The sequence below is a fragment of the Neofelis nebulosa genome, chromosome 5 (assembly GCF_028018385.1).
Source record: "Neofelis nebulosa isolate mNeoNeb1 chromosome 5, mNeoNeb1.pri, whole genome shotgun sequence".
Taxonomy (NCBI): domain Eukaryota; kingdom Metazoa; phylum Chordata; class Mammalia; order Carnivora; family Felidae; genus Neofelis; species Neofelis nebulosa.
In genome coordinates this window covers 146,356,845-146,371,661 of record NC_080786.1, presented here as the reverse complement: position 1 = coordinate 146,371,661, position 14,817 = coordinate 146,356,845, and the positions used below count along the sequence as shown (strand labels likewise).

At 41.0% G+C, this 14,817-nt stretch overlaps 1 long non-coding RNA gene across 1 annotated transcript in view; it reads right to left on the bottom strand.

Annotated features, from left to right (window-relative positions):
- The window catches only part of LOC131512773 (uncharacterized), an 86,890-nt gene that overhangs the window by 7,875 nt on the left and 64,198 nt on the right, over positions 1–14,817 (bottom strand). Inside the window, exons 6-7 of the long non-coding RNA XR_009262303.1 lie at positions 9,341–9,441; positions 4,293–4,482 (exon numbers count right to left, since the gene is read on the bottom strand). This is a non-coding gene — a long non-coding RNA (uncharacterized LOC131512773). The remainder of the gene's footprint in view (positions 1–4,292; positions 4,483–9,340; positions 9,442–14,817) is intronic.

Below are 14,817 nucleotides of genomic sequence, written 5' to 3'. Positions count from 1 at the left end.
AAAAGAGAACTACAGGCCAATACCCCTGATGAATATGGATGAAAAATTCTCAAGAAGATACTAGCAAATCGAATTCAACAGCATATAAAAAAGAATTATTCACCATGATCAAGTGGGATTCATTTCTGGACTGCAGGGCTGGTTCAATATTTGCAAATCAATCCATGTGATACATCACATTAATAAAGGAAAAGAAACGAACCATATGATCCTGTCAATCGATGCAGAAAAAGCATTTGACAAAATAAAGCATCCTTTCTTAATAAAAACCCTCAAGAAAGTTGGGATAGAAGGAACATACTTAAACATCATAAAAGCCATTTATGAAAAGCCCACAGCTAATATCATCCTCAATGGGGAAAAACTGAGGGCTTTCCCCCTGAGGTCAGGAACACGACAGGGATGTCCACTCTCACTGCTGTTGTTTAACATAGTGTTGGAAGTTCTAGCATCAGCAATCAGACAACAAAAGGAAATCAAAGGCATCAAAATTGGCAAAGATGAAGTCAAGCTTTCACTTTTTGCAGATGACATGATACTCTACATGGAAAACCCGACAGACTCCACCAAAAGTCTACTAGAACTGATACATGAATTCAGCAAAGTCGCAGGATACAAAATTAATGTACAGAAGTCAGTTGCATTCTTATACACCAATAATAAAGCAACAGAAAGACAAATAAAGAAACTGATCCCATTCACAATTGCATCAAGAATCATAAAATACCTCGGAATAAACCTAACCGAAGATGTAAAAGATCTGTATGCTGAAAACTATAGAAAGCTTATGAAGGAAATTGAAGAAGATACAAAGAAATGGAAAAACATTCCATGCTCATGGATTGCAAGAATAAATATTATTAAAATGTCAATACTACCAAAAGCTATCTACACATTTAATGCAATCAAAATTGCACCAGCATTCTTCTAGAAGCTAGAACAAGAAATCCTAAAATTTGTATGGAACCACAAAAGACCCCGAATAGCCAAAGTAATATTGAAGAAGAAAACCAGAGCGGGAGGCATCACAATCCCAGACTTTAGCCTCTACCACAAAGCTGTAATCATCAAGACATTATGGTATTGGCAAGAAAACAGACGCATAGACCAATGGAATAGAATAGAGACTCCAGAACTGGACCCACAAATGTATGACCAACTAACCTTTGACCAAGCAGGAAAGAATATCCAATGGAAAAAAGACAGTCTCTTTAGCAAATGGTGCTGGGAGATCTGGGCAGCAACATGCAGAAGAATGAAACTAGACCACTTTCTTACACCATTCACAAAAATAAACTCAAAATGGATGAAGGACCTGAATGTGAGACAGGAAACCATCAAAACCCTAGAGGAGAAAGCAGGAAAAAACCTCTCAGATCTCAGCCGCAGCAATTTCTTACTTGACACATCCCCAAAGGCAAGGGAATTAAAAGCAAAAATGAACTATTGGGACCTCATGAAGATAAAAAGCCTCTGCACTACAAAGGAAACACTCCACAAAACTAAAAGGCAACCAATGGAATGGGAAAAGATATTTGCAAATGACATATCGGACAAAGGGCTAGTATCCAAAATCTATAAAGAGCTCACCAAACTCCACACCCGAAAAACAAATAATCCAGTGAAGAAATGGGCAGAAAACATGAATAGACACTTCTCTAAAGAAGACACCCAGATGGCCAACAGGCACATGAAAAGATGCTCAACGTTGCTCCTCATCAGGGAAATACAAATCAAAACCACACTGAGATACCACCTCACGCCGGTCAGAGTGGCTAAACTGAACAACTCAGGAGACTATAGATGCCGGAGAGGATGTGGAGAAACGGGAACCCTCTTGCACTGTTGGTGGGAATGCAAACTGGTGCAGCCGCTCTGGAAAACGGTGTGGAGGTTCCTCAAACAAATTAAAACTAGATCTACCCTATGACCCAGCAATAGCATTGCTAGGAATTTACCCAAGGGATACAGGAGTGCTGATGCATAGGGGCACTTGTACCCCAATGTTCATAGCAGCACTTTCAACAAAGCCAAATGATGGAAAGAGCCTAAATGTCCATCAACTAATGAATGGATAAGGAAATTGTGGTTTTGGGGCACCTGGGTGGCTTAGTCGGTTGAGCATCCAACTTCGGTTCAGGTCATGATCTCACGGTTTGTGGGTTCAAGCCCCGCATCGGGCTCTGTGCTGACGGCTCAGAGCCTGGAGCCTGCTTCAGATTCTGTGTCTCCTTCTCTCTCTGTCCCTCCCCTGCTTGTGCTCTATCTCTCTCTGTCTCTCTCAGAAAAATAAATACATATTAAAAATATTAAAGATTGAATTACCCTACAACCCAGCAATAGCACTACTAGGAATTTATCCAAAGAATAAGGGAGTGCAGATTCATAGGGCACACGTACCCCAATGTTTATAGAAGCGCTATCAACAATTGCCAAATTATGGAAAGATCCCAAATGTCCATCAACTGATGGATAAAGAAGATGTGATACACACACACACAATGGAATAGTACTCGGCAACGAAAAAGAATGGAATCTCACCATTTGCAACAACATGGATGGAACTAGAGGGTATTATGCTAAGTGAAATAAGGCAGGCAGAGAAAGACAGATACCATATGTTTTCACTCATATGTGGATCCTGAGAAACTTAACAGAAGACCATGGGAGAGGGAATGAAAAAAATATATATTGTTACAAACAGAGAGGAAGGCAAACCATAGGAGACTTTTGAATACAGAGAACAAACTGAGGGTGGAAAGGAGTGGGGGGCGTGGGGGGCAAGGAAAATGGGTGATGGGCATTGAGGAGCGCCCTTGTTAGGATGAGCACTGGATGTTTTGTGTAAGTGACGAATCAAGGAAATCTGAAGCCAAGAGCACACGGTATACTCTGTATATTAGCTAACTTGACCGTAAATTATATTTTTTAAAAGATGTTATTTTCTGGGTAAAAAAGTTGATTGTGGTTATTATAAAAAGTTTGGAAAATATGGAGGTAAAATAATAAATAAAAGGGAAAAAAAACGTCCATAATACCATCACTCAGATAATTTTAGCGCATCTCCTTCAGGAATTTTATCTCCTAGTGGGTGTGAGGGGGAGACGGTAGTTAAATTGTGATTATATTTCAAGATTTTGTATCCTGCTTTTCCTCAGTAACATACTGCATGCCTTTCCTCATGTGAGTAAAATTCCATCACAAATCTCACATTATATAAATGTATAATACTTATTTTTATAATGTAGAACAATTTACATCTTTCTATCACTGGGCTTTGAATCTACCTCTGAGTTTCTATGCTACTGTAAATATTTCTGCAATGAATATCCTTATAAATACATTTTTATGGTGACTATTTTTTAAAGATGATTTCCTAAATACCTGTGATTATTTCCTAAAGATAGGATTTACTGAGTTATAATTGTGGTATAGTAAGCTTTGTATAAAGTGTGCAACTTGGTTAGTGGCAACACATGTATACATGAATGATGCATATACGAACATATACGCCACCACGAGCAGCAATGGATAATGAACATACCCCTCACCCCCAAATCTTTATATTCCGCCCTGTCACTTCTCCCCACCCTACTCAACCGAGTAGACAGTTTCTTGTCACTACAGATAAATTTGCTTTTCTAGGATTTTATAAAACTTAGAATCCTATAGTGTGAACTTTTGGGGCTGGCTCCTATCACTCACATAAGTATTCAGTGATTCACCTGTGTTGCCATTGGGATTAATATGTAATGGTATCTCAGGGTGGTTTTAGTTTGGATTTCCCTAACGACAAATGATACTGAGCATCTTTTAATGTGTTTATTTGCCATCCCTATATCTTTGGGGGTAAAGTATCTGTTCACATTTTTTGCCCATTCAATCAATTAGGTTATAATTATTGAATTTTGATATTTGGTATATAGTCTGTATATAAGACCTTTATTTGATATAAGACTTGAAAATATTGTATCCCTGTCTGTGGCTTGTCTTTTCATTCTCTTCTAGGGGCTTATAAGAGCAAAGATTTATATATTTTTTAATTAATGTGGTAAGAACACCTAACATGAGACCTACCCTCTCAAAATTTTAAGTGCATAAATCGTTATTGTGGACCGTAAGTACAAGGTGATACAGCAGATCTCTCGAAATTACTCATCTTGCTCGGCTGAAACTTTCTGCCCATTGGTTAATAACTCCCAATTTCCCCTTTCCCCCAGCCCCTGGTAACCACCATTCTACTCTTTGATTTTATGAGTTTGACTATTTTAGATACCTCACACATTATTTACCTTTCTGTTTTTTCTGGCTTCTTTCACTTAGTATGATGTCCTCAAGTTTCACCCGGGGTTGTCACATCTTGCAGAATGTCCTTTAAGGCTGAGTAATATCCCATTGTGTGTATACGTCACATTTTCTCCATTCATTCGTCTGTTGGTGAAGTTTTCGGTAGTTCCCACATCTTGACTATTGTGAATAGTGCTGCAGAGGACAAAAGAGTGCTAATATCTCTTTAAGATCCTATTTCAATTCTTTTAGGAAAAAACCCAGAAGTGGGATTGTCGGATTATAAAGTACTTCTATTTTTAATTTTTTGAGGAACCTCCATACTGTTTTCCATAATCGTTGCCCTCTTTTGCATTGCCTTGACAGTGTGCAAGGATTCTTTTTTTTTTAATTTTTTTTTTAACGTTTTATTTATTTTTGAGACAGAGAGAGACAGAGCATGAACGGGGGAGGGGCAGAGAGAGAGGGAGACACAGAATTGGAAGCAGGCTCCAGGCTCTGAGCCATCAGCCCAGAGCCTGATGCGGGGCTCGAACTCACGGACCGCGAGATCGTGACCTGAGCCGAAGTTGGCTGCTCAACCGACTGAGCCACCCAGGCGCCCCAAAGGATTCTTATTTCTCCACTTTCCTGACAGCTCTTGTTATCTTTCAGGTTTTGTTTGTTTATTTTTTTTAACGTTTTATTTATTTTTGAGAGAGGGAGACAGAGTGTAAGCAGGGGGTGGGGCAGAGAGAGAGGGAGACACAGAATCCAAAGCAGGCTCCAGGCTCTGAGCTGTCAGCACAGAGCCTGATGCGGGGCTCGAACCCACGAGCTGCGAGATCATGACCTGAGCCGAAGTCAGACGCTTAACCGACTGAGCCACCCAGGCACCCCTGTTTATTTTTAATATAATGGCCACCCTGTTATACACCAACAGGTATGAGGTGATAGCTCCTCTGCGGTTTTGATTTATTTTTCCCTAATGATTAATGACATTGAGTTGTTTGGGGTTTTGTTTTTGTTGCTTTTTTTTTTTTTTTTTTTTTGACATTGAGTATTTTTTTCATACACCTGTTGGACATTGGTATGTTGTTTTGGAGAATCATCTATTCAAGTCCCCAGCCCATTTTTTTTCAATCAAGTTATTAGTTGTTTTACTGTTGAGTTCTAGGAGCTCCTTAAACATTTGGGAGACCACTTATCAGATACATGGTTTACAAATATTTGCTCCCGCTCCATAGTTTGCCTTTTCATTCTGTCGATTGTTCATTTTAATGTACAGAAAACTCTTTAGTTTGATCTAGTCTCCCTTATTTTTGTTTTTATTGCCTGTGCTTTTGGTGTCATATCCATACAATCAATGTCAAGACCTAGGTGCTGAAGATTCTCCCCTATGTTTTTATCTGAGAGTTTTACAGTTTTGGATCTCACTGTTAATTCTTCAACCCATTTTGAGTTGATTTTTGTGTGTGATGTAAGAGTTCAGTTTCTTACATTTGCTCCTGGATATCCAGTTTTCCCAATACCATTCACTGAAGAGACTAAAAAGTGCTTAATTCTGATGAAGTGCAACTTAACAATTTTTTCTTTTATGGGTCATGCTTTTTGTGGTGTATCTAACAAATTGTCGTCTAACTCAGGGTCACAAAGATTTTTTTCTTATATTTTATTCCAAAAGTTTTCTAATTTTACTTTCACATTTAGGTCTATGACCTACTTGGGGTTGTTTTTGTACATAGTATGAGGTACTGACGTTAATTTTTTTTTGCATCTGGATGTACAATTATCCCAGCACCACCTGTTGCAGAGACTAGAAAGCATCACCAAATTGCCTTTGTAGGTTTGTCCCAAATAAGTTGTCTATGTCTAGAGAGAGCATATATAAATGTTCTATTTATGAACTTTCCAGTCTATTCTCTTTCTATATTTGTCTTTTAGCAAATAACACACTGCATCTTGGTTACTGTCACTTTATAACTAGTTTGAATGCAGGTAGTGTTAAGTCCCCCCAACTTTGCGTATATTTTTTGAAGCTGTTATTTTGGGCTTTTTGTATTACCATTTGGATTTTTAGAAATAGTTTAATAAATCTCTACTCCCCAAATAGGCTTCTGGGATTTTGATTGTGTTGCATTGAATCTTTAGATTACATTGGAGATCATTAACATTGTAACAATACTGAGTCTCCCAATTCATCAACATGTATATTTCCCATCTATTTAGGTCTTCTTTCATTTATTGCAACAATGTTACAGAGTTTTCAGTGACAGGTCTTTCACATCTCTCTTTTTTTAATTTAAAAAAATTTTTTAACTTTATTTTATTTTATTTTATTTTTGAGAGAGAGAATGTGAACAAGTGGAGGAGGGGCAGAGAGAGAGGGATACACCGAATCCGAAGCAGGCTCCAGGCTCCAAGCTGTCAGCACAGAGCCCAATACAGGGCTTGAGCTCACAAACCCTGAGATCATGACCTGACCCAACGTCGGACACTTAATTGACTGAGCCACCCAGGCGCCCCTCACATCTTTAGACTTCCAAGTATTTCATATCTGTTATGATTTTGTCAATGGCATATTTCAAAGTTTTCAATTTCTGATTTTCTTATCACTAATGTACAGAAATACTATTGATTTTGTATATTCATCTTGTATATTGATTCTGCAATCTTGCTAAACTCACTTATTAGTTCCGATTTCATACAACTTTACACATAGATGACCATGTCATCTGTAAATAAAGCCAGCTTGACTTCTTTCTCAAAATATAAATGTTTATCTCTTTTTCTTGCTTTATTGCACTGTATAGAAACTGCAGTACAGCCTTGGCACAACCTTGCAGTACAACCTTGCTTACCATGGTAAGCATCTCTGTCTCACTCCTGATCTTAGGAGTGAAGCATTCTCTTTCCCAGCAAACATTATACTAGCTGTGGGTTTTCATAGATGTCTTTATCAGGTTGAAGAAAATTCCCTTCTATTTCTAGTTGCTGGAGTTTTATCAGGAATAGATTTTGAATTTTGTCAAAAGCTTTATCTGCATTGAGATGATCATATGGTTTTTCCTTTTTTGTTCTGTTAATGTGTATTAGTGCTCACTTTCTTCTGTTTACTGTTATTTTGTTAATACAGATTACATTGATTGACATTCAAATGTTAAATCAAGCTTTCCTTCCTGGGATAAACCTCATTTACTCATGATGCATTATCCCTTTTACATGTTGTTGAATTCAGTTTGCTAAACTTTTGCTCAGCATTTTTGCATGAAGTATAGTGGGGTATAGTTTTCTCATAATGTCTTATGCTGGTTTTGATATCAGGGTAACACTAGCCTTCTGAAATGAAGGCTAGAAGTGTGAGACTGGCCGTAGTTTTACCTTAAATGTTTGATAGAATTTCTCAGTGAAACTAACTGAGCTGGAAGTTTTCTCTGTGGAAAAGCTTTAAACTAGATATTAAATTTCCTTAATAGCCATGGGCTATTTAAGTTATCTGCACTATATTCAGTTTCTTCCTGGGTGACTTTAGTAGCTTGGGTCTTTAACAATTGTGTGCTTTTCGTCTAACTTATCAAATAAATTGGCATAAAGTTGTTCATAATATTATCCTTTTAATATCCTGTAGTGACTAGAATCTTTCTCATTCTTAATATTGGTAGCTCTCTTTTGTAAAATCAACTTTGAATTTTAAAATAGTTTTGGGTTTATAGAAACTTTGTGAAGATAGTGCTGAGAACTCCTATCTATCTCCACCTGCTTTCCCCTATTATTAACATCTCATGTTAGTATGGTAAATTTGTCACAATTTGTGAACCAGGGCACATGGGTGGCTCAGTGGGTTAAGCATCTGACTTCGGCTCAGGCCATGATCTCACGGTTCGCGACTTTGAGCCCCACATCGGGATCTGTACTGGACAGTGCAGAGCCTGCCTGAGATTCATTCCGTCTCCCTCTCTCTCCCCCTCCCCCACTCACACACATGTGCTCTTTCTCTCTCTCTCTCTCAAAATAAATAAACTTAAAAAAATTTATAAACCAACGTTGATACATTATTATTAACTAAACTCCATACTTTACTCAAATTTCCTTTGTTTTTACCTCATATCCAGGATCCCTTCCAGGATCTCACATTCTGGTTAATCACCAAGTCTCCTTGAGCTTCTCTTGCTATGACAGTCCCTCAGATTGTCCTTGTTTTTGATGATTTTGATAGCTTTGTGGAGTACCAAGTAAGAATTTTTTAGATCATACCTAAATTTGGGTTTGTCTGATATTAGTCTCATGATTAGAAAGGGATTATGGGTCTGGGGAAGGAAAACCAGAGAGATAAAGGGCCATTCTTACCACATGATATCAGAGGTACCTTCTATCAATATGACTTAACCCCTGTTGATGTTGACCTTGATCACCAGCTGAGATCATGTGTGTCAGGATTCTCCGCTGTGGAGGAACCCTTTTCTCCCCAGTTTCCATAGTTTACTCTTTAGAAGGAAGTGGTTCCTTCTAAAGGAATTCCACACTTAGGGAGTGGGCAGTCAGGCTCCACTTCTTTGAGGACATCATATCTACATGAATTATTTTGAATTTTTCTGCACAGGAGATTCCTCCATTCTTCTTCATGTATTTATTCACTTTTTTATATTAGTATGGACTTGTGGATATTTATTTTATACTTCAGGTTATAATCCAGCACCTTTCAATTATTTTATTGCTCAAACGGTCCCAGTTTTGGCCATTGGAAGGTCTTTCAGCTGTGTCCCTTTGACATAGCCCCTTGGGGTCTATCTACGGCCATACCACCCTGAACGCGCCCGATCTCGTCTGATCTCGGAAGCTAAGCAGGGTCGGGCCTGGTTAGTACTTGGATGGGAGACATAGCCCCTTGGGGGTGGCAGTTTAGCACTTCCTTATTCTCTGGCACTGCAAGAATCTGAAGATTCACCTTTCCCCAGTCTTCTTTCTGATCAGTCAGTCTAATAATAAAACATTAAGTTCGAAAGGGGAATATTTCCAGAGTTGGTTAATATGGAGGTGAAACAAAACCAAAAACACAGACTATTTTTCTTTTTACCATTCTTAGTATGCTGGCTTATCCTTTGGAGGCTCCTCTAATGGTCCGCAAAAGGCTGTCATAGTTCCAGGCATCACCTCTTTACACATCCACACCAGAATCTGAAAAAACAACAACAACAAACATGCCCACCTCTTCTAAAAACAAAGGGAACTTCCCCATAAAATCCCTACCAGCTTTCCCCTCTCATCTCAATGGCCAAAACTGTGTCACAGGGCCATTCATAAACCAATCCCTGGGAAGGGAAAACAACTGCCTACCCTAGGTCTGAAGCCACTGCAAGGCCATCCTAATCTGAATAGCGCTGCCACACTTTGGAGGGTAATTAAAAATGGGATGCTGTTCACTTGGAATAAGGGAAGTTGGGGTAACAGCTGTATGCAAAGTAACTAACAGTGCTGTCGTGCAAGGCTATTAGAATTAGATATCTCAGAAATATGTCTCCACTGATAGAAGAGACATCAGTCCACTGCTGGGATTTAAGCAGAAAGTGTGTGGTGGGTGGGGGTAGGGGGTCATGAAGGTTTTGCTGACGATAACTTATGAGAGCATGAAAATGCCAGTGATTCAAAAGACTCCCTTGTATCTTTTCTTTCCTTTTCTTCCATTGTCTCTGTCATTTTATTTTTACAACTGCCCTTCCCTCCCCTCCAAATTCTTTTATGACATTTTTGGCTTGAGGCCTTTCCTCTTCTCAAAGGACCATGTAAGTTTCTAAATTACCAGCTTCCCTTCTGGGCATTACAGAAAATAATAAGCGAAGCATCTGTAAAAGTTTTCATGAGTACAGTGAAAGAGTTTAGGTGTCTGCCCTATCTGGAAAATTTTTGATAACTTGACAATAGTAGAGTGAGAATCAACAAAGGGGAAATTTCTTCATTCCAAACCAAGTCATGGTGCATGGGGGCTTGATGTGGGCTAAAGGGAAGGGGGAAGTTAGGCGAGTACAGGAGGGAAAAGATAAAAACAGAAAAGAAAAAGTGACCCTGTCTTCAAGATTTACAACACATAAAACAATGAGAAAACAAAGCCACATTCCCATTGGTGCCTTCACATCACCCTACACTCCAAATTAGTTCTCTCTTTCCTGCCTTCTCCTCACCATGCTTATTATATCAGTTAGCACATGGTCAACTAGAGGTAATGGAAAAAATGTTAACTCCTAGGGATTTACTTTTTTCACATATTAGCAGTCTGGAGGGAAGCCCTTGCTGCCATTTGTTAGCTGCTCAAGTACATTAAGAACCCAGCTCTTTCTATCCTGCCACCTCGTTTGCTGGCTTTTTGTCTTTGTGTCTGTTGCCTCATGGTCACAAGATGGCTACCACAGCTCCAGGAATCATGGCTGCATTCAAAGTCAGGATGCAGTAAGGCAGCCAGATAGACAGGGCTGATTTTCTTGCTTTCCATCAGGGCAATCAAAACCATTTTTTAAAAGCCCTCAACAGACTTCCTCGTTGTTTCATTGGCCAAAACTTGGTCACATGGCTGGCCCCCCACTAGCTGCAAAGGGGGCAGAAAAGGTGAGTACCTAACAAACAGTATTAGCTTAGCCATGATTGGTTTCAAACCAATCACAAGTCTCTATAGAAACTAGATACACTGTGGTTCCCCCACACTTTGCTTTTCCCAGCATGTCCCACCCCCCAAATCAGAGTTCTGTTAGCAAAGAAAGAAGGCAGAGAAATGGCAGGTAACCAGGTCTGCCAAACTCATTCACACATGTGCTTTTTATTCTATTCATCTCATATATAGTGGCCTCAGCAACCCCCTCATTTTACTGAAGACCAATTCATACTTCAGGATCCCAGGTGACCTTGCCTTTAGGACTCACCCAAGACCTGCAGTCCTACCCTGAAAAGAGACCTGAGCAATGCCTCTGATCCAGTGGAAAACCCCAGGCGCTGGAGTCTGCTTTCCTGGATTTGAATTCTGGCCAAGCCTCTTTCTAGTTACAGCCTTGATTTGACCTAGGCTGTAGGTCAGTTAAGTGCCGGGCGGCTCAGTCAGTTAAGTGCCGACTTTGGCTTAGGTCATGATCTATGATCTCGCAGATTGTGAGTTTGAGCCCCGCATCGGGCTCCGTTCTGTTCTGACAGCTCAGAGCCTGGAGCCTGCTTCGGATTCTGTGCTTCCCACTCTCTCCTCCCCTTCCCTGTTCTCTCTCTCTCTCTCTCTCTCTCTCAAAAATAAATAAACTAAAAAACAAATTTTTTTTAAAGAATTGATTTGAACTTCTAGGAGTGAGGACCCTTCAATTTCCTCATCTGTCCAAAGAACATGAGTACAGTGACTAGCACAAAGCTGTCTTCAATTTTTAAAAAATTGTTAGTTGGGTGGATGGATGAATGGATGGATGGATGGATGAATGGATGGATGATTAGATTGATGGAGGGAATGGAGGAATGGAGGGATGGAGGGATGGATGGATGGAAGGATGGATAGTTGAGTGGGTGGATGGGTGGATGGGTGGATGGATGGATGGATCATATCCAGTCCCATAGAGCCACTAAAAAGATTAAATAAGATAGTGTAGATGAAAAGATTGAAGGATTCCTGGCACACAGTAAATGTTCATTAGCCACAAGTAGAAACCGATCATATCATTTCCCTACTTCAAAACCTCCAATAGCTTCAGATACCCTTAGGGTAAATAGTCCAGTCTAACTGCTTGCACAGTTTGGCCCTTGGCTTGCTCTCGGGCCCCTCCCTGTCAGCTCCACTCACACTGTCACTCGCTGGCACCTGCACGCCCGCTCCGCCCACCTGGAACTGGATGAGCTTGTTCTTCCTTCAGGTCCTAGCCTTAGGAGTCTTTACCTCCTGGGGACCTTCATTTCTGCTCCTCTCACAAGCTATGCCAGATAAGGTTCCCAGAGCAGCAGGAACCTGGGGTAGCCAAGAACAATTTATCCAAGGAGAGTTTTCAGAGCTGGGAAGCCAAAAAGCCTCCTCTCAAATCGGCACTGCCACGGCCCCGGGCTAAACCAACGGGACTCATCTCATTCTACATCTTGGAAAATGGTGGGAGGCGGGGACTGCAGATCAGGCTGAATTACAGAGAGGGTTGGGACTACAAAAGACAGGCAGGTTCCTCAAAGAACCTGGCCCAAATAGAACTTGGAAAGATCCCATAATTATGTGGGAACCTACAATTTGCCAAGAGTTATAGTTGCAAGCTCCTGAGATCCCTCACTTTATAATATAGTAGTTTCTTATACTCCATATGTAGCCAAGGCTAAACTATTCATCTCTGCTTCCCTCCAGCCCCTCCTCCCTGACTCCCTATCTCTGCCCACCATGCTGTCATTCATTCTCCCAGGCATCCTTCATCCCTTACTCTTACATCGCTGATTTCTGCACGGTGGTCCTCACGCCATTCCCATGGCACCCCCTCCCCGACTGGCCCACTGCACATGCTCAGACCCTGTTCTCTCTCCCCCGGAACTTCTCCCCACCCAGGGCCACTCCCTGCTCCCATCCGTCTTGCTCACAGAGCCTGGTTACCTTCCTAAACTACCTCTCCCATCCCCTTGCTGTCTCCTCAAGTACGTTCAATGGCTCCCCATCGTCTCCCTCGTTAGGTCTCACCTCGTGCTCTGGACTCTTCCCCATGAGTGCCAGGGGACTTTTGGTCCTGTCTCTCATTTGGCCTCCTCCCCTTTTGTCTTTATTTATTTTGAAACATGTCATACATTCAAAAGATTGTTCCTAAGGGATGTACAATTATTTTTATAAAGATCATGCCTGTGAAACCACCAGTCACAGTAAGACTCAGCTATGTCGGCTTTGTTAGATGGTCACTGACTTCTGTACTCCCCCATTTACCTGTTTCCCTCCTGCCTCCAAGAACGAATTTTGCCCTGACATTTGCAGGATCATTCCCTTTATTTCTTTTATTATTATTATTATTATTATTATTATTATTATTACTGAAGTATAACTGACATACAATACCCTATAATATCCCCACAGTAAGTCTAGTTATCATCTGTCACTGTACAAAGTTATTACAATATTATTGACTGTATTCCCCTGATTTCTTTATAGTTTTGCCACCTATTCTTAAATGACATGTTGTCTAGTGTTGCGAGATTCTGAATTCTCTACGGATTGTATCATCTATATTTATTGTGCTGTGACTGGATTCTTTTTTTAGCAGCTTTTTGAGATATAATTCATATACCATGAAATTCACTCATTTCAAGTGTCTAATTCAATGGTTTCAGTATATTTAATGTATTTAAGGTAACCATCATCTCAATCAAATTTTTGAAAATTTCCTTTTCCCAACAAGAGCCCCTGTGCTCATTAGCAACCCCCTCAACCCTAGGCAATCACCAATCTGCTTCCCATCTCTGTAGATTTGCCTACTGTATTCTATTTCCTATAATAGACTCATACTCATTTGGCCTTTTGCACACTCTGTGCTGACACGACATTGGACCACTCGTCTCCCATGATGTGCCTGAACACTGGTCATGGAGAGCTGACCATGGAGAGCTCTCTGTCTGGAGAGCCTTCTTGGCCATTGCTTCCCACCCAGGGCTGGCCACTTCTGCAGGACCCAACTCCGTCCTCTCTCTTCCAGGAAGCCTTTCCTCTTTTCTACTCCACTCCTGTGTGATTCTTCCCTCATCACATTCTCAAAACATGCTGCACGTGAGCTTGTTTCATAGGGTCTAGAGTCTCCCCAGCTGGACTGTCAGTTCTCTGAAGGGTCAAGGCCTTGCCTGGTTTTGTTCCCTGTTGTTTCCCAGAGTCGGCTGGGTCTGGCACAGCGCAGGAATCCAATGGGTATGCGCTGAGGCAACAAGAGACGGGTACGTTATTCTGCCTGAGATCATCATTATGTGTGCATAGAACCAGTACTGGAAAGAGGGAAAATCACCAAGTACAATCAGAACACAGTGTTTCCTTACCCTAAAAGAGTGGGTTCAACCCACTGGAGGGGCTGGCTCTTTCTCTGCCACCATATGAAATCTCAGGCAGGCCTCGCGGCTTCTTGCTTCTCTCAGATAATACGTTCACAATATCCAGCCCATATAATGGTCAAATTTCCATTTCACGTTAAAGTCCCTCCCTATCGGTTTGGGCCTCCTTCTGGTGGGCCCTTGGAACCATGTGGTTGGTTTCTTCTCTCTTTCACTCACCTTGCTGGCTGTACCTCTGTCCTTGCCAAGGTTAGAATCAGGGAAGGGGCAGAGGAAGCAGCCTTTGGTCACATGACTCCTGTGTGAAGCCAATTCTTTCTCTGAGCCTCCTTCCTGCCCCCCAAAACTGGGGCTATTTCCCACCTATCATGCCTGTGACTCAGGCAGAAGAGTCCCATCTAGCTGGTCACTTAAAAGCCCCCCTTTGGCCCATGGTCACATAGCAATTCCTCTAGCTTCTTTCTGCTCTGGGCCTTCTCTATGATAATCCCCCAGGGCTCTCTCTCACACACACACTCACCTCTGGTCCACAGTGAACATGCA